The 20,593-nt window shown below is 38.7% G+C and overlaps 1 non-coding gene across 1 annotated transcript; it reads left to right on the top strand.

The window, feature by feature from the left end:
* Positions 1-18,599: 18,599 nt before the first annotated feature.
* Positions 18,600-18,706, top strand: LOC128279547 (small nucleolar RNA R71). The gene has a single exon (XR_008269749.1). It is a non-coding gene; the product is annotated as a small nucleolar RNA R71 (small nucleolar RNA).
* Positions 18,707-20,593: the final 1,887 nt, after the last annotated feature.

A 20,593-nucleotide genomic window follows, 5' to 3' on the forward strand; every position in this document is an offset into this window, starting at 1 on the left:
TAATGTGTAAACGTTTCGAAGATGGACTGAGCGATGATATAAAACTGTATGTTGCCATTTTAGAAATCAGAGAATTTGTGGTACTTGTCGAGCGAGCTTGCAAAGCCGAAGAGCTCAGTAAGGAGAAAAGAAAAGCTGATATGGGAGCAAAGGAGTTTCGTAAGAGATCTTCGGAAAAGCCCTTTCAACAATCATCGAAGAAATTTAGAGATAATTTAGGCCGATCTAAAGACACTTCGGGCTTTTCTAGACAAGATCGTGATCGACCCCCTGTGAGTACACGGGTCACTTTGGTTGCCAGTGTTGGAAATGATCGTTAAGACAGAACAGAGTGCCAGTATTGTGGTAAATGGCATTCGGGGAGTTGTAGATTCCATGACCGCTCCTGTTATAAGTGCGGATCAGCTGACCACTTTATCAAGGATTGCCCGAGACTGTCTGAACAAAATGTAAATCAGAGTGGGAAACCAGGTGCTACTACTGCACGGGGCAGACCATCTAGAAATACGGGGAATGCTAGTGGCGGTCAGAGAGGATCTAGAGATGCTACAACCAGATCTAAGGCTCGTGCTCCTGCTAGAGCTTATGCTATACGCGCACACGAGGATGCTTCCACGCCAGATGTTATTACCAGTACTTTCACTCTCTTTGATACTAATGTGATTGCATTGATTGACCCTGGTTCTACTCATTCATATGTATGTGAGACCTTAGCATCCAGTAAGACTTTACCTGTTGAGTCTACTAAGTTCGTAATTCGAGTGTCGAATCCCTTGGGTCGTTATGTGCTTGTCGACAAGGTGTGTAAGAAATGCCCCTTAATAATCCGAGGCTCCTGTTTTTCGGCTGACTTGATGCTTTTACCGTTTGATGAATTTGATGTTATTCTTGGTTTGGATTGGTTGATCGTACATGATGCAGTTGTGAATTCCAAAAGTAAGACTATTGATTTGAGGTGTGCAAATAATAAGATAATCCGAGTCGAGTCTACTATTTCGAATGGATTGCCAACAATAATATCCTCAATGTTAGCTCAAAAATATGTGAGAAAGGGGTGTGAAGCATATCTTGCATACGTATTTGATAATAAAGAACCAGAAAAGAAACTTGAATCGGTACCAGTGGTTTGTGAATATCCGGATGTTTTTCCCGAAGAATTACCGAGGTTACCACCTGTTCGGGAGGTAGAGTTTGGCATCGAATTTGTACCTGGGACTACACCGATTTCGATAGCTCCGTATCGTATGGCACCAATGGAATTAAAGGAATTGAAAGCTCAGTTGCAAGAGTTGATGGATAGAGGTTTCGCTCGACCAAGTTTCTCACCTTGGGGTGCACCAAGATTGTTTGTGAAAAAGAAGGACGGAACCATGAGGTTGTGCATCGACTATCGTCGGTGAATAAAGTGACAATAAAGAATAAATATCCGTTATCAGCGTATTGATGATTTGTTTGATCAACTAAAGGGAGCCTCGGTGTTCTCAAAGATAGATTTGAGATCGGGCTATTATCGATTCATGTAATTCGAGATTCGGATATACCCAAAATCGCTGAGAATGAGATACGGTCACTACGAGTTCTTAGTGATGCCGTTTGGGCTCAGTAATGCCCCTGCGGTATTTATGGATTTGATGAATCGGATCTTCAGACCATTTTTGGATCGGTTTGTAGTTGTGTTTATCGATGATATTTTGGTCTATTCGAGAAATGAAACCGATCATGTTGAACACCTGGGATTAGTGTTACAAATTTTACAGGATAAGCAGTTATATGTTAAGTTCAGTAAGTGTGAGTTCTGGTTAAGAGAGGTTAGCTTCTTGGGTCATGTGGTATCTGATCGGTATTCGAGTTGATCCGAGCAAAATTTTAGCCATGCTTAACTGGAAGCCTCCGAGAAATATTATCGAGGTTCGAGCTCTTTGGGACTTGCGGTTACTACTGAGCGGTTTGTAAAGGGTTTTTCGATGATAGCCACACCAATGACGTAAACCGCTTTAAAGATGTCAAGTTTGAATGGACTGAAAAATGTCTGAAAAGTTTCGATCAACTAAAGACTTATTTGACTGAAGCTCCAGTACTAGTGCAGCCCGAATCAGGCAAAGAGTTTTTCATTTACAGTGATGCATCCATACTTGGGTTGGGTTGTGTATTGATGCAAGAAGGTCGAGTTGTAGCTTATGCGTCGAGGCAATTGAAGCCACATGAGAAAAATTATCCAACCTATGATCTCGAATTAGCTGCCATCGTATTCGCTTTGAAAATATGGAGACATTACTTATTTGGCAAGTAACAAAGATGCAATTTGGGTTGTTGTTGATAGACTGACTAAGTCGGCTCATTTTATTCCCGTACGTACGGATTATTCATTGGATAAACTAGCTGAATTGTATGTTTCTCAGATTGTAAGATTACACGGGGTACCCGTTTCTATTGTGTCAAATAGAGATCCGAGATTCACATCGCGATTTTGGAAGAAATTTCAAGAAGCTTTGGGTACCAAATTGCATTTCAGCACTGTAACACCCCAAACCCGTGACCGTCACCGGATTTGACCACGTGGTGTTACCGGGCTTACTTCCCTTATTTCTCTCCTGGAAATATTTAATTTCTGTCCCAGGCAGGCTAGCTAACTGCGTCATTGTCACCTTAAAAATCATATATCGAGTTCCAGAACTCGAAAATCAGTTCTGTAAATTTTCCCTGAAACTAGACTTATAATGCCATCTACACATTTTTTTCTAGAATTTTTGGTTGAGCCAATTAGTACAGTTTATTAGTTAAAGTCTCCCCTGTTTCAGGGTTCGACTACACTGACCTTTGTACACTACGACTTGGATATCTTCCTGTACAGGGCACCAACACTTATGCCGTTTGTTTCTAGAGAAACTATACTCACAAAGAAATCTTTACATAAAGAGAATGACTTCTAATTCTCTCTGGTTAATTTATAGTGAATTTTCAAAGTCGGAGCAGGGGATCCAGAAACAGTTCTGGCCCTGTTTCGCGAAAACCTGAATATTTCTTAAAATACAGCTCATATGGTAATTTCGTTTCGTCCATATGAAAATAGATTCATCAAGGTTCGATTTCATAATTTATTCACTATTTAATTCTACTTATGCTATTTTTAGTGATTTTTCCATCTCACCTCACTGCTGCTGGCAGCATCTGTTACTAAAGCAAACAATGACTATTTCATAATTCTTCCATGGCCAACTATTTCATCATACATAATACAAAATATGGCCACCTTATCAAAATTAAGGTTTCTAAGGCTCGTGACTATAGGTTTTAGAATCACACTCAACCGACCACATAGGCCATTTTCGCATGGCTTAAAGTTTACAACCCACAATTCAACAAAACAAAATAGCTATACATGCCAAATGTTCTCCTAGTTCAACTACGAATACAATACAAAAAGATTTCCAGCCGGTGTGATGACTTCAACGATGGTTCCGAGCACGCAAACGAGGCTAATCCAAGAGACCTAAAATGGGTGACAAGAAAACACAGAGTGAGTTTATAACTCAGTAAGTCCTAAGCATTCGACAATCATCCATCAATAAAATTATCACAACATGAAATAATGTACGAGGCTAGGTACTCCATCCATATCGAAAATATACCATAGTTCCTCGGACCTTTCGGTTCCTTCTCATACCAATTCACCCAATAACATTTCATATCTTGTTCAATAGAATAATAGAGGCATTTCCATACATCATCTCATTTCGCAATAATCATGCAATCAAATGAACTTTCATCTATTCCACGATACTTTATTTACGGAATGCAATTGAAATCATCACATAGATTTAAAACTTACCAACTCAACCCCGAGCATGAACATAGCATCTATTAGCCATGAACTCAAGGTACTTACTTTTTCCGCTGTCCATACTCAACTCGATAAAGTCACCCTTCCGTATAAATATTCAATCGAAATATATATATAGAGTTCGCACACATAGTGCTTAATACTCGATCACGCACACTTAGTGCCATGTGATTTAAGCCCGCACACATAGTGCCATATAGTCCAAACTCGCACACTTAGTGCCATACATTTCAAGCTCGCACACTCAAGTGCCAATCTAAATCACCGTACACATTTACTTCAAGACACTTAGTGCCGAAAGCCAACTTTCTACACATTTCACTATCTCTTTTACATTCAACAATGTCATCTTTTCATCTCATTAAACACAATTGCATAGATTTTACAATCATTTAAGCAATATCAAATATATGCTTAATGACTTACCTTGTGTTGGGCAAGGAATTTCCAAGTCGGCTACTCGATGACCTTCGTCTTTCCCTTGCTTGATTCTCCTTCTTTAACTCCTTGAGCTTGATTTAACAAATAAATTGATTCAATCATTTGAGTATCGAAAAGAGGAACTCAAGGCACTTAGCCCACATATGTTCACTAGACATTAAAGTCACATAAGTACGAATTCATGAATCAACTCAACACACAAAGCCTTCAACATGCTTACTCATGGCGAACAACACAACCCCTTAGGTACTCATTCATGGGCCGATTATGCATGTTGATGTTGAGGCCAATTGCATGTTTAATACCACACATGAATGGCACACATTTTACTAGCTAATGCTTTACATATTGTAGCTCAATACACATCTATCATTTACTTCATAACCAAAACATAATCACAAGAAAATACATACTTTGAGATAGTATATATGTCATACCAATACATCATGTGCAAACATATGTACACATATAGGTGCAAGGCGAATCTCAAGGTGTTCATAACCATCCAAAAACAAATTTTACCAATCAAGTAACAAGCATAAATCATGCTCATGAATGCACCATGGCGAATACATCACAACCAAACCCTTTCAACTTCGGTCATGGTTAAACAAAGAATTCAATGTTTTACTCAAGATTGCTACAAAGAAATTTCAAGAGTAGTCAATCCATCACTACATGCATCATTAGCAAGCTTCACATTTAGCATGCAATGGCTTTAACACAATAACAACCTTGGCCAAATACCATTTCCATGGCATAACAAGGATTTGAACCATGGCTAACATGAACATCAAGTTAGCAACTAAAACATGCATGAATCTCATGACACAACCTCAAACATACCTTAATCTTGATGCAAGTATAGCCAAATCTCCTTCTAGTTCTCTTCTAAACCAAGTATGAAGCAAAACTCCTTCCTTTTTTCTTAGTATTTTCGCCAAAAGGGATGAACAAGGATGAACAATTTTTTTCTTTGTTTTCCATTCACTAACGGCAATAGGGAGGAGAGAAGCCTTCACACACATTTTTTTCATTCTTTTCTTACCCATACACCTTTGTTTATTATTTCTCCCTAATGCACCAACAAAACATGTTTCATGACATGTTTAGCCCATACTCCTTGTCATGGCCGGCCACTTCATGTTAGGGGGAATTTGACATGCAAATCCCTTATTTTTGCATACATTATCAACTAGTCATCACACATTTCCCATCATACTTTCAAAGTTTACTACTAGGTCCTTTCTAGTGAAATTCACATTTATAACTCTAAATCGAAACATCAAAATGTCACACATGAATTAACACATATTATAGGCATCAAAATAAATTTTAAATTATTTTTATGCCTCGGTTTTGTGGTCCCAAACCACATTCCGCCTAGGGTCGTTTTAGGGTGTCACAACTCTCCCCACTTAAGAAATTTTCGTCCGAAAATCTTACTGTAAATAGGCTCGGGTATCGCTCTTTCATAGAGTCCTCAAGTTCCCAAGTGGCTTCTTCAATTCCATGTTTATGCCACAACACCTTCACTAATGGGATTTTCTTATTGCGCAACTCTTTTACAAGCATCGAATGCGAACAAGCTCTTCTTCATAACTCAAATTAGGTGAACCTCGACCTCGGATGGAGTAATTACGTGTGTCGGGTCAGACCTATATCATCGAAGCATCGAGACATGGAAAACATTGTGAATCTTTTCAAGCTCAGGGGGTAAAATTAATCGGTACGCTTCTGGCCCAACTCGTTCGGATACTTCATACGGACCGATGAACCTCGGACTCAATTTGCCCTTACGGCCAAATCTAAGCACCTTCTTCCAGGGTGAGACTTTGAGAAATACCTTGTCTCCAACCTGATATTCAATGTCTTTTCTTCTCAAATCCGCATACGACTTTTGGCGATTCGAAGCAGCTTTCAAACTTTCACGAATTACTCGAACTTTCTGCTCGGCATCCTTAATCAAATCAACCCCGAAGATTTTACTTTCACTAAGTTCAGTCCAGAATAATGGGGTACGGCATTTACGATCGTATAAAGCCTCGTAAGGCGCCATCTTAATACTTGATTGAAAACTATTGTTGTAAGCGAATTCAATCAAAGGTAAATACCGTTCCCATGAACCACTAAACTCAAGGATGCAACATCTCAACATATCCTCGAGTATTTGAATTATACGTTCGGATTGACCATCGGTTTGGGGATGAAAAGCAGTGCTAAAATGCAGCTTGGTACCCAAAGCCTCTTGCAATTTCTTCCAAAATCGCGACGTAAATCTTGGGTCTCTATCCGACACGATAGAAATAGGCACCCCATGCAATCGAACAATTTGGGAGATGTATAATTCTGCCAATTTATCGAGCGAAAAATCCGTGCGGACAGGGATAAAATGAGCCGACTTAGTCAATCTATCAACAACAACCCAAATCGCATCCTTCTTACTCACGACAATGGCGGTCGGATACAAAGTCCATGGTGACCCGATCCCATTTCCACTCGGGTATCGTGATCGGTCAAGTAATCCCGATGGCACTTGATGTTCCGCTTTCACTTGTTGACATATCGGACACCTTGAAACAAATTCGAAATGTCTCGTTTCATACGGGCCACCAAAATTGGCGTTTGGGTTATTGTACATTTTAGTACTACGGGTGGATTGACATTCGACTACTGTGAGCCTCGTTCAAAATCATCGAAACAAGTTCCGAATTCCTTGGAATACATAATCGACCCTTGAACGTCAAGCAATCATGGTCGTCAATCTGAAATTCTGATTCCTCATTCGAAACACATTCGGCTCGCTTAGCGACCAATTCGGCGTCGACCTTCTGAGATTCAAGTACTTGATGAATCAATAACGGTTTGGCCTCTAGTTCGACTACTAGCACCTCATCGGGTGAAACGGATAGGTGAGCATCCATCGCTCTCAAGGCAAACAGTGCCTTGCGACTTAGAGCATCGGCCACCACGTTGGCCTTTCCCGGGTGATACTCAATGATGAGTTCATAGTCTTTCAACAACTCAAGCCAACGTCTTTGTCGCAGGTTTAAATCTCTTTGAGTCATCAAATATTTGAGACTCTTGTGGTCCGAATAAATATGACACCTTTCTCCAAACAAGTAATGCCGCCATATTTTCAAGGCGAACACTATGGCTGCTAGTTCAAGGTCATGGGTCGGATAGTTTCTCTCATGCGGCTTTAGTTGTCTCGACGCGTAAGCCACAACTCGACCTTCTTGCATCAACACACAACCTAACCCAAGCAAGGATGCGTCACTGTATATGACAAACTCTTTACCGGACTCCGACTGTACTAGTACCGGGGCCTCGGTTAAACAGGTTTTTAGTCGATCGAAACTTTCTTGACAGCGTTCCGACCACTCAAACTTAACATCTTTTTGGAGTAGTTTCGTCATCGGCGCAGCTATCATCGAAAAACCTTTCACAAATCGTCGATAGTATCCGGCAAGCCCCAAAAAGCTCCTAACTTCGGTAATATTCCTTGGAGGTTTCCAATCAACTATGGCTGAAATTTTGTTCGGGTCCACTCTGACACCCGATGCGGACACCATGTGCCCCAAAAAGCTAACCTCTCTCAACCAAAATTCACATTTACTGAACTTTGCGTATAACTGCTTATCTCGTAAGATTTGCAACACTAGCCTCAGGTGTTCAGCATGTTCAGTTTCATCTCTCGAATAGACCAAAATGTCATCGATAAATACAACTACGAACCGATCCAAGTATGGCCTGAAAATTCTATTCATTAAATCCATAAATACCGCAGGGGCATTAGTGAGCCCAAACGGCATCACTAAGAATTCGTAGTGACCGTACCTCGTTCTAAAAAGGTCTTGGGTATGTCCGATTCTCGGACAACCGATAGTACCCGACCTCAAATCTATCATTGAAAACACCGAGGCCCCTTTAATTGATCAAACAAATCGTCAATTCGTGGCAGCGGATATTTGTTCTTTATCGTCACTTTATTCAAGCGACGATAGTCGATGCACAATCTCATAGTTCCATCCTTCTTCTTCACAAACAATACTGGTACGCCCATGGAGAAAAACTCGATCGGCGAAACCTCTATCCGTCAATTCTTGCAATTGAACCTTCAATTCCTTTAATTCCGTTAATGCCATACGACACGGGGCTATTGAGATCGGCGTAGTACCGGTACAACCGATGCGAATTCCACTTCTCGAACCGGTGGCAATCCGGTAACTCCTCAGAAAAACATCCGAATACTCACAAACCACTGGTACCGATTCGAGTTTCCTTTCCGTCTCTTTACTTTCAAACACATACGCAAGGTATGTTTCACACCCCTTTTTCACATACCTCCGAGCGGTTATAGAAGATACTATCGTTGGCACTCCTTTTAAATCAGTAGACTCGACTCGGACTACCTCGTTATTTGCACTCCTCAAATCAATGGTTTTCCTTTTGCAGTCCACCACTGCATCATGTACGGATCACCAATCCATACCAAGAATAACATCCAATTCATCAAATGGTAGAAGCATCGGATCGGTCGAAAAAGCAGATTCTCGAATTATTAAGGGCATCTCTTGCACACTTTATCAACGAGTGCGTATTGACCCAAAGGGTTTGACACTCGAATTACGAACTCGAGAGACTCAACAGTAGAGTCTTCTTTGGATGCTAAGGTTTCACATACATATGAATGAGTAGAGCCGGGGTCAATCAATGCAATCACACTAGTATCAAAGAGAGTAAAAGTACCGGTGATAACGTCGGGGAAGGATGCCTCCTCTCGTGCGCGGATGGCATATGCTCTAGCAGAGCACGGGTCTCGGATCGAACGATCGTGTCGAGGCTCCTCTCGATTATCACCCCTACCTCCGAAATTCTCGGGGCCTACCTCTAGCCGTCGTTCCACTAGGTCTTGCACCTTGCATCTTATTCTTCTCATCTAGCTCGTGCAATCTCTAATGAAGTGGTCCTTGAACCGCATCCATAACAGCCCTGATAATGACTTACCCCAACATTCACCTAGGTGTCGTCTTCCACATTGGGGGCATTCGGGTCTCTCTTGACGATTATTGCCCACACTAGTTACCAAGTAGCTCGGAGTCCGTCAATGGTGGGCTCGATGGAAATTCCCGATCGCCTCGACTTATTAGTATCCTCCCGAACTTCTTTACACGAGAATGGAGCTTTACTCACGATCTTTTACGATAATCTCTTGCTTCAAATTCAGCCTTCTTCTTCTCCTTTCCAAGTTCTTCCGCCTTGCGTGCTCGTTCGACTAGTGTTACGAACTCCTTTATCTCCAAAATACCCACTAGCGACTTTAAATCTTCATTCAATCCTTCTTCAAATCTTTTGCACATACCAACCTCATCAGCCACACACTCCGAGCATACCGACTAAGTCTTACGAACTCATGTTCAGATTCAGATATGGTCATACGGCCTTGCTTGAGTTCCAAGAATTCCTTACGCTTCGATCGATGAACCGTTGACTAATGTATTTCTTTCAAATTCGATTGAAAGAAATCCCAAGTAACTCGTTCGTTTGGGACTATGGAAATTAAAGTCCTCCACCAATAGTAAGTCGAGTCTCTTAACAAGGATATAGCACACTTAAGACATTCATCGGTGTGCATGACAGTTCATCTAACACTCGAATGGTGTTATCGAGCGAACTTCGGCCTTTCCAAGCATCATCAATAACTATGACCTTGAACTCCTCGCCTGCGCTTCCTAATCAGGTCTCTGGTGGTTTACTCAGCCTCACGGGATCGAAGAATCGAAGGCATTACGGGCTCTTGGGTGGAGTATTTAAATTCGAGAATTCTTGGACAGCCAGTTGGTTCGGGCATATTGCGCGACCCACTCATTCATCATGGTGAAGAAGGCTTGTTTCGCCCCTTCACTTGATTATTCGCGGATGATGAGGCTCAACAGCGGTGTCCCTTGCGGAGCAGCCGCTACACTTTCAACGTCATCTCGCCAAGGTCTCTCTACCGGGTTCCATTTGCTAATCAAAACAAAAATTTCAACCGTCGAAGTCATCACATTTTTAAGCACTAACAATTTGGCATGTATAGCTAGACTCACACGCGCTATGGTAGTCCTAGAATCGACTAAACCATAGCTCGATACCAATAAATGTAACACCCCAAACCCGTGACCGTCACCGGATTTGACCACGTGGTGTTACCTGGGCTTACTTCCTTATTTCTCTCTTGGAAATATTTAATTTCGTCCCAGCAAAGCTAGCTAACTGCGTCACTGTCACCTTAAAAATCATATATCGAGTTCCAGAACTCGAAAATCAGTTCCGTAAATTTTCGCTGAAACTAGACTCATAATTACATCTACACATGTTTTTCTAGAATTTTTGGGTGAGCCAATTAGTACAGTTTATTAGTTAAAGTCTCCCCTGTTTCAGGGTTCGACTACACTGACCTCTGTGCACTACGACTTGGATATCTTCCTGTACAGGGCTCCAACACTTATGACGTTTGTTTCTAGAGAAACTAGACTCACAAGGGAATATTTACATATAGATAATGACTTCTAATTCTCTCTAGTTAATTTATAGTGAATTTTCGAAGTCGGAGCAGGGGATCCAGAAACAGTTCTGGCCCTGTTTCGCGAAAACCTGAATATTTCTTAAAATACAGCTCATATGGTAATTTCATTATGTCCATATGAAAATAGATTCATCAAGGTTCGATTTCATAATTTATTCACTATTTAATTCTACTTATACTATTTTTAGTGATTTTTCCATCTCACCTCACTGCTGCTGGCAGCATCTGTTACTAAAGCAAACAATGACTATTTCATAATTCTTCCATGGCCAACTATTTCATCATACATAATACAAAATATGGCCACCTTATCAAAATTAAGGTTTCTAAGGCTCGTGACTATAGGTTTTAGAATCACACTCAACCGACCACATAGGCCATTTTCGCATGGCTTAAAGTTTACAACCCACAATTCAACAAAACAAAATAGCCTATACATGCCAAATGTTCTCCTAGTTCAACTACTGAATACAATACCAAAAGATTTCCAGCCGGTGTGATGACTTCAACGATGGTTCCGAGCACGCAAACGAGGCGAATCCAAGAGACCTAAAATGGGTGACAAGAAAACACAGAGTGAGTTTATAACTCAAGAAGTCCTAAGCATTCGACAATCATCCATCAATAAAATTATCACAACATGAAATAATGTACGAGGCTAGGTACTCCATCCATATCGAAAATATACCATAGTTCCTCGGACCTTTCGGTTCCTTCTCATACCAATTCACCCAATAACATTTCATATCTTGTTCAATAGAATAATAGAGGCATTTCCATACATCATCTCATTTCCGCAATAATCATGCAATCAAATGAACTTTCATCTATTCCACGATACTTTATTTACGGAATGCAATTGAAATCATCACATAGATTTAAAACTTACCAACTCAACCCCGAGCATGAACATAGCATCTATTAGCCATGAACTCAAGGTACTTACTTTTTCCGCTGTCCGTACTCAACTCGATAAAGTCACCCTTCCGTATAAATATTCAATCGAAATATATATATAGAGTTCGCACACATAGTGCTTAATACTCGATCACACACACTTAGTGCCATGTGATTTAAGCCCGCACACATAGTGCCATATAGTCCAAACTCGCACACTTAGTGCCATACATTTCAAGCTCGCACACTCGGTGCCAATCTAATCACCGTACACATTTACTTCTAGACACTTAGTGCCGAAAGCCAACTTTCTACACATTTCACTATCTCTTTTACATTCAACAATATCATCTTTTCATCTCATTAAACACAATTGCATAGATTTTACAATCATTTAAGCAATATCAAATATATGCTTAATGACTTACCTTGTGTTGGGCAAGGAATTTCCAAGTCGGCTACTCGATGACCTTCGTCTTTCCCTTGCTTGATTCTCCTTCTTTAACTCCTTGAGCTTGATTTAACAAATAAATTGATTCAATCATTTGAGTATCGAAAAGAGGAACTCAAGGCACTTAGCCCACATATGTTCACTAGACATTAAAGTCACATAAGTACGAATTCATGAATCAACTCAACACACAAAGCCTTCAACATGCTTACTCATGGCGAACAACACAACCCCTTAGGTACTCATTCATGGGCCGATTATGCATGTTGATGTTGAGGCCAATTACATGTTTAATACCACACATGAATGGCACACATTTTACTAGCTAATGCTTTACATATTGTAGCTCAATACACATCTATCATTTACTTCATAACCAAAACATAATCACAAGAAAATACATACTTTGAGATAGTATATATGTCATACCAATACATCATGTGCAAACATATGTACACATATAGGTGCAAGGCCGAATATCAAGGTGTTCATAACCATCCAAAACACAAATTTTTACCAATCAAGTAACAAGCATAAATCATGCTCATGAATGCACCAAGGCCAAATACATCACAACCATACCCCTTTCAACTTCGGTCATGGTTAAACAAAGAATTCAATGTTTTACTCAAGATTGCTACAAAGAAATTTCAAGAGTAGTCAATCCATCACTACATGCATCATTAGCAAGCTTCACATTTAGCATGCAATGGCTTTAACACAATAACAACCTTGGCCAAATACCATTTCCATGGCATAACAAGGATTTGAACCATGGCTAACATGAACATCAAGTTAGCAACTAAAACATGCATGAATCTCATGACACAACCTCAAACATACCTTAATCTTGATGCAAGTATAGCCAAATCTCCTTCTAGTTCTCTTCTAAACCAAGTATGAAGCAAAACTCCTTCCTTTTTTCTTAGTATTTTCGGCCAAAAGGGATGAACAAGGATGAACAATTTTTTTCTTTGTTTTCCTTTCACTCACGGCAATAGGGAGGAGAGAAGCCTTCACACATTTTTTTCATTCTTTTCTTACCCATACACCTTTGTTTATTATTTCTCCCTAATGCACCAACAAAACATGTTTCATGACATGTTTAGCCCATACTCCCTTGTCATGGCCGGCCACTTCATGTTAGGGGGGGAATTTGACATGCAAATCCCTTATTTTTGCATACATTATCAACTAGTCATCACACATTTCCCCATCATACTTTCAAAGTTTACTACTAGGTCCTTTCTAGTGAAATTCACATTTATAACTCTAAATCAAAACGTCAAAAATGTCACACATGAATTAACACATATTATAGGCATCAAAATAAATTTTAAATTATTTTTATGCCTCGGTTTTGTGGTCCCGAAACCACATTCCGTCTAGGGTCGTTTTAGGGCTGTCACAAGCACCGCTTTTCATCACCAGATCAATGGTCAATTTGAGCGGATAATTCAGATACTCGAGGATATGTTGAGATGTTGCATTCTTGACTTTAGTGGTTTGTGGGAACGGTATTTACCTTTGATTGAATTCACTTACAACAATAGTTTTCAGTCAAGCATTAAGATGGAACCTTACGAGGCTTTGTACGGGCGTAAATGCCATACACCATTGTTTTGGACCGAGCTCGGTGAAAGTAAAATTTTCGAGTTGATTTGATTAAAGATCTTTGGCGAAAGTAAAATAATTCGTGAAAGTTTGAAGGCAGCATCAGATCGTCAGAAGTCGTACGCGGATTTAAAATGAAGAGATATTGAGTATCAGGTGGGAGACAAAGTGTTTCTTAAAGTTTCACCTTGGAAAAAGATACTCAGATTTGGCCGTAAGGGCAAAATGAGTCCGAGGTTCATAGGGCCGTACGAAATATCCGAACGAGTTGGTCCAGTGGCATATAGATTGATTTTACCCCCTGATCTCGAGAAGATTCACAACATTTTTCATGTTTCGATGCTTCGACGTTACAGATCTGATCCTTCGCACATAATAAATCCCCCCGAGGTTGAAATTCAAGCCGATATGAGTTATGAAGAAGAACCGATTCGTATCCTAGCTCGTGAAGTGAAAGAGTTGCGAAACAAAAGGGTTCCGTTGGTAAAGGTGTTATGGCTCAAACACGGGATCACAGAAGCTACTTGGGAAACCGAGAACTCTATGAAAGAACGATACCCAAACCTATTACCGGTAAGATTTTCGGGGACGAAAATTTCTTGAGTGGGGGAGAGTTGTGACAGCCCTAAATTGACCCTAGTCGGTAAGTGGTTTCGGGATCGCTAAACCAAGTCACCGAAGTATTTGAATATAATATTTATTGTCTAAAATATGTGAATATGAATGTGTGAAAGTTTTAAGCTTCGATTTAGTCGATTGCATGTGAATTTAGTTAATAGGACTTATGTGTAACACTTTTGAAATGTGATAGGTTAATCTATAAGGATCTATTAATACATGTTAGAAAATGCTTGTACTTGCATGTCAAATTACCCAAAATTTTAGGTAGTGGCCGGCCATGCTATGGGTTAAAACATATTATAAACATTTTGTGTTAATATTTTGTGTTAGAAATAATAAAATAAAAGGTTAGTAATAAAGTAATGGAAATTGGGGGGTGATGAAAACAAAGTGAGAGTTTGGTTCTTCTTGGCCGAAAAACCAAGTAAAAGAAAGAAAGAAAGGTTTGAAGAAGTTCGGCCATGCTTGTAACTAGGTTGAGGTATGTTTGATGTTATTCCATGAAATTCATGCATATTTTTTGTTGTTAGTTTGAATTCTACCTAGCCCATGGTTTAAATTTTTTTGCTATTTGATGGAGATGATACTCGGCCATGGATGTTGTCTTTCTTGGTTGGTGTTTGATGTTGTGGTGATGAGGCATGAAGATGATTGAGTTTGAGTGCTTAATAAAAAGGATTGGATGTGAGTGTGTGTGAAAATTTGAAAAGGATGGGTCTTAGCAACTTCATGAGGTGTTCAGCCATGGTGCTAAAATGTTGTATTTATGTTTAAACTTAAAATTATTTAGTTATATGGTTAGTATTGGTATGGATGACCGAATACAAGAGCATGAATAGATGAAGAGTTTTGTAATTATAAACAAAATTGGTTAATTGATATGTGGTAAATGTTAAGTGTTAAATGAAATGGAAATGATATCATATTGGAATATGTATATTCGACCACATGAATGAATACATAGATTGATGTTGCATATATTCGGCCTTTAATTAAGGATGTAGGTGATAGTGATAGATTGATGTTGCACATTCGGCTATAGGTAAGCATATTGATGATTTTATCTTGACTTAGATAATCGGCTAAAGGAGAATATTGGCTAATATGTTGAATTTGATTCATGATTTCATATATATATGACTCTAATGTCTAATGTATATATGGGCTAAGTACCTTGAGTTTCTCTTTGATGTTCAAAATGATTAAATCAATTTATTTGTTAAATTAAGCTCAAGAGCAAAGGGGAACTAAATCTGATAAAGGAAAGGAAAAAGTAATTGAATAGCCGTTGAAGTCGTTCGACAACATCGAGGTAAGTCTTCGAGTAATGGAACTTAGTTTATGATTTGATTAAGTCATGACATATAAGCATAACAAATAAACGGTGATATAATGATTCTACTTGAATTATATATTGAGGTAATTGGCTTATACTTATGACGGCAACCGAATGCGTATAGAGATCATGTTATAAAGCGACTCAAAATCATGCCCTTTGTATGTGGCTATTGAGCCGAAAATGGTAATGGTTGATAAGTGTCTTGTGTTTGAATTCTAGTAATGAAAATGAAATATAGATGTGTTATGATTTATTGATATATGTGCATGATTATTTGAATGATAACCGGACTAAGATCCGAAGGCATTTGTGCTAGTGACTATATCCAGGTTAAGTCCCGACGGCATTTGTGCGAGTTACTATATCCGGGCTAAGTCCCGAAGGCATTTGTGTGAGTTGTTATATCCGGCTAAATCCCGAAGGTACTTGGGTTTGGAAATGAGCTATCTTGCTGTAATAATTTCAATTAATACGCTCATAAAATCCAAATGATAAGGTATGTTTCGTATATGCATCGGAAAGTTGATTCCTTTTAAATAGTATTCGCTCAATTGATTAACAAACTTCCGGCCTTAGTTAGGTTTGATCCCCTGTGTATGAATATACTGGTTGAAGCATGAAGTAAGTATGATTTTGGGAATATGCATATATGCAATTATTCATTTAGTCATATGAACGCTATACTTTAGTCGTAAATAATTTCATTACTTAAACTTACTAAGCATTAAAATGCTTATTCTATTGCTTTGATTCTCTGTTTTATAGATTTTGTTCGTCAGCTATCGGACTCGAGAGTGTCAAAGTCGAAGTCGTCCACACTATCAAAGCCCTTTTGGTACTCTTTTAGTTGAACTTTGATAATGGCATGTATAGGACTGACCTTTGTTGTTAATCAAGTACCTTTTGGTAATGTATATATTCGGATAGCCATGCGAAAATGGCTTATATATATTTTGAGCATAGCATTATAATCATTTTGTATATTGTTCATTGAGTGGTATGGAAATGCTTGGTAATGATTAGCCATTGGAATGGTTAATCACGATCATTTTGATGCTATGTATGACAAATGGCTAGTTGATTCATGGAAAACTATGAAATAGGTGAAATTTACCTTAAACTAGATGCTGACAGCAGCAGTGATGTGAGTTTGAAAAATCACTAAAAATAGTATAAATGTAATTAAATAATGAATAAATTATGTAATTGAATCTTGATGAGTCTATTTTCATATGAAAGAAATGGAACGACCATATTAGCCTTATTTTATGATATGTTTAAGTTTTCGTGAAATAGGGCCAGAGCAATTTTTGGATCCCCTGTTCTGAATTTTGAAATTCACTATAAATTAACCAGAGATAATTAGAAGTCATGCTCTATATGTACAGATTTCTTTTTTAGTCTAGTTTCATTAGAAACAAATGACATAAGTATTGAAGCCCTGTATAGGGAGATATCTAAGTCGTAATGCATGAAGGTTAGAGTAGTCGAACCACAAACAGGGAGACTTTAATTAATAAATCGTACTAATTGGCCCAACCAAAAATTCTAGAAAAAAATTTGTAGATGGATATATGAGTCTAGTTTTAGGAAAAATTTACAGAATCGGGTTTGAGTTTTGGAACTCGAGATATCATTTTTAAAGTGACTGTGATGCAGTTAGCCAGCTTGTTTGGAAATTTTAAAATGAACTGTGTAAGCAAATGAATTAAGTCCGTTAACACCCCGTATTCGACTCCGGTAACGGTCTCGGGTACGGGGCGTTACATGTGAAGTGTAGGGCTGGGTGGGTTGAGCTATTCCCCACATGGAGTGTAGGGCTGGTACGGGTGGAGTGTAGCGGTTGGTTATAGGCTGGGTTGGGATTGCATTCACATTCTGATTTTGATTACATTACGATACTAATTCGATTTTGATTACATTACGATCTTGATTCGATTTTGATTACGTCACCTAATTACGACTCTAATTCGATTTTGATTCGATTCGATTCTAGTTACGATAATGTTTCTTATCTCGTAATGGGTTAAAGCCCATCTGCATCGTCGTTATAATGGGCTAAGGCCCAATTGGTCTGAACTGTAAGTAAGGTGGGGCAGGACTTTTAATTCTTTTATATGGTATTGTTCCTTTTTATAGTAGGGATTTCACACGAGTTTTCGTAAACTCACCCCGCTTATTAACCTTCGTAATTTCCACCTTAGACGGATCGGGTGCGAGGGCTCGAGAGGAAGCCACACACTTTGTTTATGTTATAGTTTTGATTATTGCTTTTAAATGTTTTTATGTGGGTTGTAGTAAAGCCGTTGTAATTTTCTGGATTTCAAATTTGGATTTTTATTTATTGTTCTTATAATTGCTAGTATTAGAACACGGTTTTCCAAAGCAACTCATCGTTGTTCAAAACATCACGTAACCGCAATTGTTTTTAAATTAAGCGTCCAGAATCGCCGTGATTTTTACAAAGTTGTTAAGAATGTTATTCAGTTGAGGTTTTCTAACAAGGTTTAAAAAGGGTACAAGTTTTTAATTATTAAGAAGGGTTTTTAATGGAAACATGGTTTCCGAAAAACACTTCAATGTGACACGCCAGATTCGAGCCAAACTTCCAGGCCGGGTTTGGGGTGTTACAACATCGGCTGCTTTTGTTGGCTTTGTTCTCATGACTTGCCACTGATAGTTATTCAGTGACATCTCTTCAATAAATTCGTAAGCCACTTCATGTGTTTTGTTATCGATAGTCCCAGCAGCAGCAGCGTCGATAAGTTGCCTTGTTGAGGGTTTCACGCCGTTGTAAAACGTTTGAACCTGCAACCATAGTGGTAACCCATGGTGAGGGCACATTCTCAATAGATCCTTGTATCTCTCCCATGCATCATAAAGTGTTTCTAGATTCATCTGTACAAAAGAAGAGATATCATTCCTCAACTTAGCCGTTTTAGCCGGCAGAAAATATTTAAGTAAAAATTTTTCGGTCATTTATTCCTAAGTATTGATTGACCCTCATAGGAACGAGTCCAACCACTTTTTAGCTTTGTTCCTCAAAGAAAAGGGAAACAACCGAAGGTGAATGGCATCATCAGAAATGCCATTGATCTTAAAAGTGTCGCAAAACTCTAAGAAATTCACCAAATAAGTGTTGGGGTCCTTGTCCTACAAACCATCAAACTGAACAAACTGTTGGATCATTTGAATTGTGTTAGGTTTCAATTCAAAATTATTTGCAGCAATAGCAGGCCTAACTATACTTGACTCAGTTCCTGTTAAAGTAGGTTTAGCATAATCATATATAGTGCATGGAATAGGATTCTGATTTACTGGATCAGCAGCAATTGCAGGAGGTAGCGGGTTTTCCTGATTTTCAGCCATCTCCTCAGCTGTGGTGTGAATATCGTCCTCTTGCCCTTCCTCTATGTATCTTAAGCTTCGCCTTATTTCTCTTCGGTTTCTACGAGCTGTGTGTTCAATCTCACTCTTAAAAAGTAATAGTCCTGACGGGTTTCTTCAGTCATAAACTATAAAAACCTGCCAAAAGGAAAAAAAATAGTAACAAAAATCAAAATAAAATTTAAATTGTAATAAAATAAATGGCTAAAGTAATAAAAATTAAGTGTTTCTAATATCTTAGCTCCCCAGCAACGGCACTAAAAACTTGATCGTGATGTGAATCGTGATTAATTTTATAATTTATGAATGTCTGTTCTTGAAAACTAACTATTATCATGGCAAAGGCAAGCGCACCTTATCGAACAGTAGTATAGCTTATGGCAAGACTGGGATGTCGAACCCAAAGGAACTAAAAGTACTAGTGTTAGCTTTCTTTTTATTATCTAGCCTAAAAATAAAGGTGTTTGTTTAATCTAAACTAATTACTAAACTAAGAATGCACAGAAAGTAAATTGGGGAAATAACTTTTGCGAAAATTGAACGATTTAGACAATACCTAAGGGAAAAATCCACCTAGACTTCACAAGTTATTGACTCTAAATCAGACGATTTATTCTGTAACACCCCGTACCCGAGACCGTTGCGGGAGTCGAACACGAGGTGCTAACCGACTTACTTCATTTACTCTCACAGTCCATTTAAAAATTTTCCAGACGACTGGCTAACTGCGTCACTGTCACCTTAAAAATCATAACTTGAGTTCCACAACTCGAAAATCAGTTTCGTAATTTTTCCCCAAAACTAGACTCATATATACATCTACAGATTTTTTTCTAGAATTTTTGGTCGGGCCAATTAGTACAGTTTATTAGTTAAATCCTCCCCTGTTACAGGATGAGACTACACTGACCTTCATGCATTACAATTTGGATATCTCCCTGTACAGGGCTTCAATACTGATGCCGTTTGTTTCTATAGAAACTAGACTCAAAAAGGAATCTATAAATATATGGCATGACTTCTAAATGTCTCTGGTTAATTTATAATGAATTTCCAAATTCAGATCAGGGGATCCAGAAACCGTTCTGGCCCTGTCTCACGAAAACTTTAACATCTCATAATATACTGTTCATATGAATGTTTCGTTACTTTCCTATGAAAATAGATTCATCAAGGTTCGATTACATAATTTATTAGCTATTTAATTCCATTTCTACTATTTTTTGAGATTTTTTACATCCACATCACTGCTGCTGCCAGCATCTATTTTTAAGGTAAACTTTACCTATTTCATGATCCTCCATGGATCAACTAGAGTTTGTCATACATATACCAAAAGTGATTATGAATAACCATTCCCATGAATAACCGTTACCAACATTTCCATACCTCTCGATGGACGACATACAAAACGATTATAATGCTATGATC

This window comes from Gossypium arboreum, chromosome 8 (assembly GCF_025698485.1).
Source record: "Gossypium arboreum isolate Shixiya-1 chromosome 8, ASM2569848v2, whole genome shotgun sequence".
Lineage (NCBI taxonomy): Eukaryota > Viridiplantae > Streptophyta > Magnoliopsida > Malvales > Malvaceae > Gossypium > Gossypium arboreum.